The sequence below is a fragment of the Staurois parvus genome, unplaced genomic scaffold (assembly GCF_062004578.1).
Source record: "Staurois parvus isolate SC_StPar_1 unplaced genomic scaffold, SC_StPar_1.0 ptg000170l, whole genome shotgun sequence".
Classification (NCBI taxonomy): Eukaryota; Metazoa; Chordata; class Amphibia; order Anura; family Ranidae; genus Staurois; species Staurois parvus.
In genome coordinates this window covers 6,202,928-6,213,985 of record NW_028317966.1, presented here as the reverse complement: position 1 = coordinate 6,213,985, position 11,058 = coordinate 6,202,928, and the positions used below count along the sequence as shown (strand labels likewise).

The window sequence follows — 11,058 nt, the reverse complement described above, 5'->3', positions numbered from 1 at the left end:
CTGATGGTCAGTGGAACATTTCCCCTCTGTGCTGATGGTCAGTGGAACATTACCCCTCTGTGCTGATGGTCAGTGGAACATTGCCCCTCTGTGCTGGTGGTCAGTGGAACATTGCCCCTCTGTGCTGGTGGTCAGTGGAACATTGCCCCTCTGTGCTGATGGTCAGTGGAACATTGCCCCTCTGTGCTGATGGTCAGTGGAACATTGCCCCTCTGTGCTGGTGGTCAGTGGAACATTGCCCCTCTGTGCTGATGGTCAGTGGAACATTGACCCTCTATGCTGGTGGTCAGTGGAACATTGCCCCTCTGTGCTGGTGGTCAGATAATTTTAAGTCAATGAAAGCACTTGGGATTGCTTTTCTTACTTTGTTCCATCGTATGCTTGTGAGCAGCTGTTATCAGCTTTGAATTACTGTATATCAAATCTGAGACAAGAAACAGACTAACAGATGACCTGAGTACTGCATGTGTTGCTCTCAAAATAATGAAGTATGAGCCACAATTTGACAAATTATCAGCATGTATACAGTAGCAAAGATCACATTAATTGTGCAAAAGCACACCAAATGCAAACTTTTACTTTTCAATAAAAAGCTGCTTGTATCATTGAAAGCTCTGTTATTGTGTTTTTCTTTTAAAACAAAAGATGTTAATGTACGAGTTGATTTTCACCAGTATCCAGGTTTAATTGCAGTGTTGGCACTTTGCGATAAATAAGTGGGTTTTGGGTCGCGATTTGGGCACTCTCTAAAAGGTTTCGGTATCACTGGTCTAGGTGATCACAACTGAAGTGGGAGCGGGTACCTATCAATTTCAGGTAGCCCCCGCCCCCCAAACGTGCAAATCCGGGAGACCAGTCCTTAAAGCGGAACTTCCCCATTTGGGTGGAGCTCCGCATTGATGTACAAACAAAGTGTACTCCACAAACATAGCTTAGCACACATAAATGTGCAACAAATATTTGCTCAAGTGTCAACAAAAAAAATGTTTTCCCCAACATTCAATCCATAAATTAAAATCCTCCAGTGCTCAAAATCCAGTGCTTAAACTGTTACTAAATCCACAACAGTAAAGTCAGTCTGTATATGTAGTAAAGCATGCTTATTATACTCACTGTGGAACCTAATCCTCTGCATTGTGTAAAAATGCTGTTTGATCCTGATTTCTTTGCCCCTCCTCTTGTTCAAATGTCCATGTTGATAAGACAGATTGAACCCGTAGCCCTTCTGCACGTCAGTTTTGAATGTATTGCTAGAGAGGTTTTTTTTCTTGGGAGAGTGCATGTGATCAGCACAGGGCTAATCAGCACTATCCAGACAGAGGTCAGAGGTCCTGCATCTTCCTAGAGCAGAAAGAAAACTTCTCCTACAAGCTATAACCAGTGCTCTGCTGGTGATAGAAGTCAGAAGACTGCTCTAACTGCTGATGAGAAAAGGTATTTAGCAGTTTATATTTACTAAAATAATTGCATTTTCATGTTCTGTGTAGTGGGAGACCAGTTATAGTGAATGCAGGGTCCTGGGTTTAGTAACACTAATGGTTAATCCTCTTTAGTCTTATCCAGTTCATAACTGTGCTGTGGGTTTTTGTTTGTATCCTGAACAATTCTTCTGGCAGTTGTAGCTGCAATCTTTCTGGGTCTGCATGACCTTGGCTTGGTATAGAGAAATCTCAGAATTTTCCACTGCTTAATAAGGTATTGAACTATACTGACTGGTATATGCAAGGCTTTGGATATCTTTGCATATCATTTTCCATCTTTAGAAAGTTCCATTACCTTGTTACACAGGTCTTTTGACGGTTATTTTCTGTTCCCCATGGTTCAATATCTAGCCTGCTCTGCATCTCCACAGGAGAGCTAATAAACTCATTGACTATTTATACACAGACACTAGTTGCAATTTAAAAAGCCACAGATGTGGGAAATGAACCTTTAATTGGCATTTTAACCTGTGTGTGTCATCTTGTGTGTCTGCACCAAGGCCAAACATTCAAGGATATGTAACATTTTGATCAGGGCCATTTGGGTGATTTCTGTTATGATGATTTAAAAAGGATCCAAAAAACTATGAGATAATAAATGGCTTCATATGAACAGTATCCTTAAAGTGGAGTTCCAGTCAGTTTTTGTGTTTATTAAAAGTCAGTCACTTTTAATATACACACACTCACCTGTCCCAGGGTCCGGCGATGTTCTCACCCGCGCCATCCCTCCTCTGCCTCTTCGCTCCCCGGTGCCAGCATCACGACTGTGGACACCAGGCTGTGACAGCTTCTGGCTTCACAGCTGGGTGCCCACTGCACATGTGCGAGTCATGCTGCACATTCTAATTGGTCCGACAGTCTTCCGGGACCTTTAAAGGTTCCCAGGAGACTGCGGGAGGAAGGAGGGGGCATAACTTCTGTGAACTGAGCTGAAAGTGGGAGCAGGTAAGTGTCATAAACAGGTACCTGCTCCCCCCCAAAGGGTGTCAAATATGGCAGTGGAGGGGGGAGGAGGCAAACAATCGGAGCTTCCTCTTTTTCCACTTTTAAATAAAAGACAATTTGTTGTATGATCAGTCATATTTTCAATATCGATGCCAATATTTCACAATTTCTGGCAGGGTTTTGAGCACAACTGTAAGTGTGAGAGTAGTCCCCACAACTCTCTCTCTCTCTTTTGTGGTGTTATATATTCAAAATACCATTTGGTGCTCACATGAAATACGCACACAGTTCAGCTCTGACAATGTTTTTTTATAGTGGAATAGTAAAGAACACGTAAGGTGATTGTAAAGTAATAAAATTGAAGCTTGTATGATTTGGGTCAATGCCGACCACTAAATAGTGAATGTGAATAGGGTGAGCAAAGGAATCAGGGTGCCTAATGGTTTAATTATGTACTTCTCAATAAAGACAGCCCCATATACAGCCAAATTTAATTTTTCAAAATGTGCGCCTATGTGTATACCTTAATACAATTTGGATGCTTCAAATGACTGTAACCTCCACTTCCTATTTGGACTCCTTCAATATTTAGTCATAATTAAAAACAAAATCTCAGAGAGCAAAGGAATACATAGCAAAGTGCTGAGCAAGGATCACCAATTAATGAATAATAAATATTTGGATGGTATGTGTTGATACGCCTTCTCAATATGTTGTGACCAGCCAGGGGAAAAATTTGCCCTCATTTCATTTCCTCCTTTGTTATATATAAAAAGGCCCCATTGAAAGACATTCAAACAACAAATTCTCTTCAGGCTTCTCAATTTTCCAAGAAGGCAAAGCAAACCTAAAAGCAGATATGTCTGGAACTAAAAATTGCAGCAGCCAGAAGATCAAATGCCAAGATCCATGCAAGAACCCTTGCCAGAAAAACGTAGTCTGCAAAGATCCATGCCAAAACCGTAAGTGATTTATACATGCAACGTCATTTTTATAAACAAATTCATGTATTACTTAGGCTTTATAGTCTTCATTCTATTGTACAATTAATAATTATTAATGCAATTCTCTATTAGGTGTGGATATATACAGTACTTATGTCAGTTGTCACTTATCAGTTACTTCAGTTTTAGCTGAATATTACTATTGGAGTGACTTTGTCATTAAATTCCAACTGCCAATGAAAGTGCCCCCTACATTGACGATTGTAAATAATTACCTCTGCTGCCTATGATGGCACTATAATGAACAGAAATCATAGCTTGAAGATTCAACAGAACCACATTTTCTGGAGTAGATTCCTGGTCGCTCGTTGCACTTAGTGGTTCCTACCACCAACCCCCAGGTCACTATCATGTCCTGCAGTGATGTAAGGGTCAATAGAAGAAACCACTGAGCCCAGCAGGGTGGGGAGGAAATGAGGGCAGGAAATTAAAATTCCCTTTTTAGGCAGTGATTTTTCTACATTAGTTTTTGATGGCATGGGCAATACAAGAGGAAGTATTTATAATCTTCTTTTCAGGGGATACTTTATTTGGCATTTTGATTGTTAATGACAGAGTGGCCTCTTTAATTATCATACAAAATGTTTTTTTCCAGTACTTATTGTACTCTACACTATAATAGTTTCTACAAATTATCAGAGGATAAATTAGATTGTAGACATGTGGAAAAAATATACATGTTAAATAGAACTAAATTTTAACTTTTGACTGGAGTTTACCATAAACATGTGAAATTGTGGCCAGATATTCTGACTTCACTTCCCACTTGCTTTTGTGTTTTCACAACACAGGGTTAGATACATAACACAGAATCATGTCATTGTGGTATTAGTACCATTCAGAAGCCCGTAAAGAAGCCAGGTGAACATACATTAAAGCCTAAGTGTGGTCACCCTCCCCCCCAAAAAAAAAGTGTTCCTTGTGCAGCTGGCTGTTGTTTTATTTGAAATCCTATATTGGTCTGATTCCCTTTCACCCCTGCAGATGTAATCTTCCATTACCACAGGGTTCAATATAAGCCGAGGGACCTGTCATATGCACCAGTCAAGAGTGCCAAATATGCCTGCACTGACACCAACAATATCTTTACAGGCAATTATTTAATCAGCCAACACGCTTCAGGACATGGTCTTACCCTCAGGACCCTCTACAGTTAAGCCCATTGGGTATAAACATGTTAGAGGGGTGGTCCTGGAGACCATCTGCTGAAGCTTGTTGGCTGATTAATATTTTGCCTGTGAAGACATCATCAGAGTGTGGCTTTTTCTTTGGAATATACGGAGCTATGTGTGGAGGAGTGATGGACTCTAAACCAACACCTGATACCAGCCTATGAGGGTAGCACTTGGTGGGTTGGAGCAGTGAACTTTTCTTTGACTCTACCAACTGAACTTTACCACAATTGCAATTTTTTGCTGTTAATTGCTGTCTGGATTTTTTCTTTAATGTATGTTTGTTTTTTTCAGCCTGTAAACCTCAGGGTCAACGTGGCAACCTTTATGTTCGCCAACAAGGTAAAGAAGAGAGAGACATGATTGCCATAAATATCAATGAATGATATATAATTTAAAATGAGTTAAGACTAAATGTTTGTGCGGTATAGTGTGCACCACATGCCATATATTTATTCCCCTCTATTTTCATAGCTGCCATTATATTTGGGCAATCCCCTTTCATAAAAATGTGAGGGGGGTCTAAAGTGAGAGGCAGCAGTTCTGCAAGCCATCCTAATCCATGTGCCTCACAGATACAGACCACTACTATCCCTTGGGCTGGTCCACAGAGCTCTGCAGTGTAGACTGTTTTAAAAATAAAATGTATTTGCTGTCAACAGCACCACTTGCAGTCTCTGCCTACAGAGTATCAGCTATTTTAAAACTCAATTGTTTAGGTACCACACACATGAGGAAACACATGACTCTGCACCACAGAACTCAGTGGGAGCAGCACTTTAATAGGATGTGCTAGCAACCAAAGGCCCTCAATACTTCTCTTATTCATGCTGTGAGGTAGAGGCACCAGGAGGCATAAGAGGAATACTTGAAGGAGGAGGGTTAGTGTTCTGAAACTGAGGAGAAGGAAATAGGGCAGGCTTCAAGGAGGACATTTCCCCGCTCCTTAACCCTGGGAGTTGTCTGTAGGTGAAGTGAAATTGTTGAAGACAGTGCTGTTTCTAGTGACACTGACGACTCAGGGTTCTTTGTTGCAAGAAATCTGTGGAAAACTGGTCCTTTTATGCTCAAATACCTGTATGAGGACACTAAGTTCAGGTCATCAAAGATGGGGACCCCTGATACCAATGCTTCAGACTAAACATTTGTCATCCAGACCCCTCCAAACAAATGATGATACCTGCCATCACAATAGCTCCTGCCACCTCTCCTGGTCTGTTCCAGTACTCTGGCACTTTATAGGTGCCACATAATGAGTTTTCTACTGGACCTTAGTTGACCAATTTTTCTATTTCAATGGTTTTTATTAAATTTTTTAAACAGTATAAACAGAGGCAGTAAAACACGCCCACGCAGGGGCTATCAATTGCACAGATAAACAAAATGCCAAATAAAAAAAAAGGGGAAAAACAATGCTCTAATGCCAACAGGGCAAAAGGTACGCCCACGCAGGGGCTATCAAAGGCACATAAGTTACAAAACATTAATGTAACTGATTATAACAACTAAATGCAGCTGTCCTAGTCACACCAAAAACAGAGAGAGAGAGAAAAAGGAAAAAAAAAGAAAAAAAAAAAAAAAAAGGGGGGGGGGGCAAAGAGCAGGGATTCAAGAGCACCAACACCGAACGCCATTACATCCCCAGACTAGCCGGGGAGAGTGAGGGAAGGGCATATTGCAACCACGGCTCCCATATTTTCAAAAATTTACGTTGGGAGTCATTGCTGATACTCGACATCTGTTCGTTGAGCATCATAGTGGTCATACGATCCCGCACCCCCTGAAGAGGGACAAACGGACTCCTCCAGGCCTGAGCAATTGTTCTAGTGGCGGATAAAAACAGATAGGAAGCCAACTTCTGCTGGTGAGCCAAGAGGCCCGGTATGGGGCAATGAAGCAAAGCATACCGAACATCCCGGCGTATGGAGAGATGGAACAAAGTGAAAAGGAGGCCAAATACACGAGACCAAAAACGAAACAGTCTCGGGCATGACCACCAGATATGCAATACATCACCACGATGACCACAACCCCGAAAACATCGATCACTACAGGCAGGGTTAGCCCGGGCCAACCGAGCCGGAACCCAGTACCAACGAAACAAAACCTTATAGGCTGCCTCCAGTGTAGTTGACCAATTTTTAATGTTTGCTGCAAGGAAAATCCTGGGAGCATCTCAAAGATTGCATCCTATTCCAGTACCCAGGCACTGAAAATGTGCCTCACAACATTTTTCACAGATAGATCTCAACTGCGGAACTTCTAATAATCCTGGGTCTCAGACACAGGAAACTTGACAGGAGTTATAACCCCCCCTTATTCTCTTTCCAAAATGAAAAGAAAATTTTGCTTTCATTGTACTTTAAGTGGAATCTAGTCCTTTTAGAAATGCAACATACTACCACTGTTTTTAGAAATACAAATATCGCTTACAAAAGGCAATCGAATGTACCAACATATTTTATAAAGGACATACTCTACATAATTGATACACGATGGAATTTGAAAACCGGAAAAAAATATAGGGGTGAATTCCCTAGTTTTTGTGAACCATAGGTCTGATATATTTTAATACAATCAGTGGGAAAAGTTAGAAATCAGATAAATATTTGACTCATCTAATAACTTCTGTATCGGCAACTAATAACCCCATAGTCTTTGCTGTAATCAGTTAATCTACAGCATGTGTTGTATAACTGGTTCCTCACCAAAATCCACAGTCACAGTATCACTGTTATGGTTCGGTTATAGTCGAACCAGAAAAACAAAGACAAGGCACACTGCACTATGAATGGTCTGTGTAACACCCGTCTCACTTTCTGTGGCTTCGGTCATAGCAAATTAATTTGCCTTTATTAAGCCACTCAGGACCAAACATTGAGATCAATAAACTGTTCATAACATGGCATGTATCAAAGTCACAAATTGTAAATACCCTTCAATTATTGCTGTACATTAAACCACTGTACACTCTAAACCCAAATAGGTTTGGGACAAATGAAATAATATTTTTCCATATCTTTAATAAATTAATTTCCATCTAAAATTTAGTTTTAGTTACCATTTCCAATGTTATGAATTGGCTGCTGACTTGAATAAATAATCCAATGGAGATTAAATCTAGCCATACACAGATTGAATTTCAGCCAATTCCTGCTGAATAGGATGCAAATTCAGCTGTGGGTGGCCCTGTTGGCCTCATCAAGCTTGACAAAATAAACATGGAAGGTAATTGAAAGGAAAATTGATAGGGGAAAATTGTTGGCCGAACATTGACTGCATTCTTTCAGATGCAGTCACTTTTCAGGTATTCAAGCAGCTAGGGTACTGTGGCTGCTTAATTACAATAGCAGGTAGTGCAGATTCCTCCATCTACACTAAACAGTGTGAATGGAGAAATCTAATAATTTTCTCTCATTCAGCCAAGGGTTGAACAAGAGAAATCTAGCTGCGTATAACTAGCTTAAGTAGTGGGAGTTGAGTAAACATACGCATTTGTTGCTGCAGGGTGGAAATTGCCAGTGGTGTAAAAACAAATTATGGACTGCCCATTGATATTTGTTTCAAGAAAATTTTCTTAGGCTAAACACCTATTCTGAGAACTGAACAATGAATACACACATAGAAAAATAAACCATGACTAAATTTAAGGCATTTTGGAAATTTAATTTGCTATCAAATGTTTAATATGACTGCTAGCTTTAAAAATAAATATCACCTGTAGTCAATAGTAAAAATATATTTGATACTAAGTAATAGTCTATTACTAATTAAATATTTCTTTCTTGGCAGATCCATGCAATCCATGCAACCCTTGTGTTGTCCCTGTCTCCTGCTGTCCTGATCCCTGTGATCCTTGCCAAGGCCAAGGAAATTTCTGCTGTGATAAATGAAGACTTCGCATTTGGGCCCAAAGCTTGAGATACTAATTCATTTCTCTGAAAAATTACCACCCATCCTATTTTAGATCTGTTAAATCCTGCATCTTATTACTGCTTCTTAGTTAACCCTCCTCAATTAAACTTTACATTTCTTGCACTAAATATATTTCTTTGTCTTCTTATACAAACTGCAACAGGGTGCCATAGTATTGAAAAATAGCACATTTTCACATTCACCAGAGCAGTTCCGATGTTCAATACACTGCTGTAATAAATTATATATTGTTAATGATGTTGTTTTCTTCATGGGATCCTGTGGATTTTAAATATACAGAATGTTTACCATATGTCAATGTGAGCTATGTGTCTAACAGGAAAATTACCAAATTCAATATTTTTTTAATTACTTCAAAATTATGACCAGGCACAAAACATCCAAAAGCTAACAAACCTAAACCTAGCCCTGACCCTTTCTAAACCATGAGACAGGTGTGGGGTGGGAGACTCCTGAAAACCTTCTCCATATGACAGTGAACAAATGGAGAGGTAGAGGTGCTGTGACTGGAGGTGGTAGGTGGCTAGTGTCATTAATGTGCCTCCTAACGCCTTCTACTCCTTCACCTCCATCTCCTTCGCTACCACCTCTACCTCCTCCCTTATTTCCTCCAATCTCACCATACCTCTGCCAAGGTGAAAGCATTCCTTGTTGACTTTTTTTGATTTCTTAATGAAATGCAATACACATTTGAGAGAGGCAAGCTGGAGAGGTTCTTGGGAGCTAAGGTTTATTTTTTCACCTCACCAGTGGTGAATTTCACAGAAAGTAGTGAAGTGGTTTCTCTTCTTACTCTTCCTAGGTGCAGAGCAGCCACTTACCTGCAAGTGCTGCTACAGAACCATTTTCTTCCTCCTCAAAGGTACAGAGCAACCACTTGCCTGCAAATTCTGATAGTGTATCCATTTCCCTCTCCTCTACTCCTTAGAAGCACAGAGCAGTCACTTGAGGAAGAGAATTGCTGCTAATGTACCCTTTTTCTCCTCCCTCTCAAGGGTACAGAACAACCAGTTGCCAACAATTTCTGCTAAAGTGCTCTTTTCCTCCTCCTCTAAGGCGCAGACTGGCCACTTGCCTGAAAGTGCTGCTAATTCTCCCAATTCCTACTCCTGCTCCTCTTATTCTACTCTAGAAAGGCACAGAACAGTCATTTGACTTCAGGTGCTGCTAGTGTGCCCTTTTCTTCCTCATCCTCAAGGAAGCAAAACAGCCACTTTCTTGCAAGTGATGCTAATGCACTTTTCCTCCTCTTCTCATTATTCCATAGCCCCACCAATTGGCCTTAAGGACTCTGGGGAACCAAACAATGATACCCCCAAAGTTAGTCTAAGATAGTTTTTAGAGCCTTTTAGACACATCTGCTGCTGAAGCAGAAGAAAAAAGCCCCCCCTCCCCCAAATAACCCTCATGCTCAGCATCTCAAACCACAGTGGACGTTCACAGCTACCTCTAGCTGGAGGTGGTCCAATATGTAATTGTGGTACCAGCCTGCCCTGCTGCACATGTCTTGTCAGAGGGGGCCTTAAGTGCAGAGGTGGGGTTTGTGACTGAGAAGCTGGCTTAATTACCTGGAGTGAGCATATGTGATGTTTTGGACAATGGATGTTTTTTACTTGGAGTCTCTTTGTTAATTAGCATAGCCCAAGATGATGTCAGCTTTAGCATGTGGAATTGCAGGAGAAAGTCTGCATGTAGATGCCATTAAACTCTCTACATTCTGTGTTTAACTCCTTGAGGCCGACCATACGCAAATATGCGGCTTCTCAGCGGCTGGACCTTGATGCAGAGTGGCCGCATATTTGCGTACCATTTGAAAACACCTGTGCTGACTGCGCACAGCCTGCGCACTCCCCTCACATATGTCGGTGTCTCACGGAAAGGTCCCAATCTTTCCTTACGATCGGGACTTTTTCCGATCATGTGACTGCCGTGACAGCAAATCGTGGCGGTCACATGACCCTAAAACCCTGCCCCGCCTCCCGGCATCTGAAACCCCTTAAATGGCCGGGAGGCACCGTAGTGAAGAGGTTAAAGCTGAACTACACTGCATCTGAGAAGTACAAACTAAAAACATTATTTAATTAATTTTTAATGTTCAAAGCTAACTCCCCCATCCATCCATGTCTCCATGTTTTATATTCTGAGAAATCACTTTGAAAAACACCATTCTAGCAATTCTGGCTATGGCCATCTTTAGTAAGGGCAGAAGAATTTACTTTCTGGAATCTGGAAGCCACTAGCCCTTAGCTCAGGCAGGAGGGTGTACTTAGCTGAGAAAGCCCCTCCTTCCCTCCTAAAGATTCCTGGGATGTATGACATTATTTGCCCACGCCTGGAAACCAGGAAGTAACTGAAGAAATGTAAAAACAAAAATTAAACAAGTAAATATGATATACATCTGTTTACTAATGTTAGCAGCATAAGGATGGTGTGAGTTTTAAGGCAGTACATTTATACAAGAGCATGTATACACGTTACACAGGTCTTTTTATGGTGCGCATACAGCAATCTACAAGG

General features: G+C 41.0%; 1 long non-coding RNA gene across 1 annotated transcript; it reads left to right on the top strand.

The window, feature by feature from the left end:
* The first annotated feature begins 3,212 nt into the window (after positions 1-3,212).
* Positions 3,213-8,648, top strand: LOC149462726 (uncharacterized). The gene is made up of 3 exons (XR_016312611.1): positions 3,213-3,391; positions 4,900-4,947; positions 8,398-8,648. It is a non-coding gene; the product is annotated as an uncharacterized LOC149462726 (long non-coding RNA).
* The last annotated feature ends 2,410 nt before the right edge of the window (positions 8,649-11,058 follow it).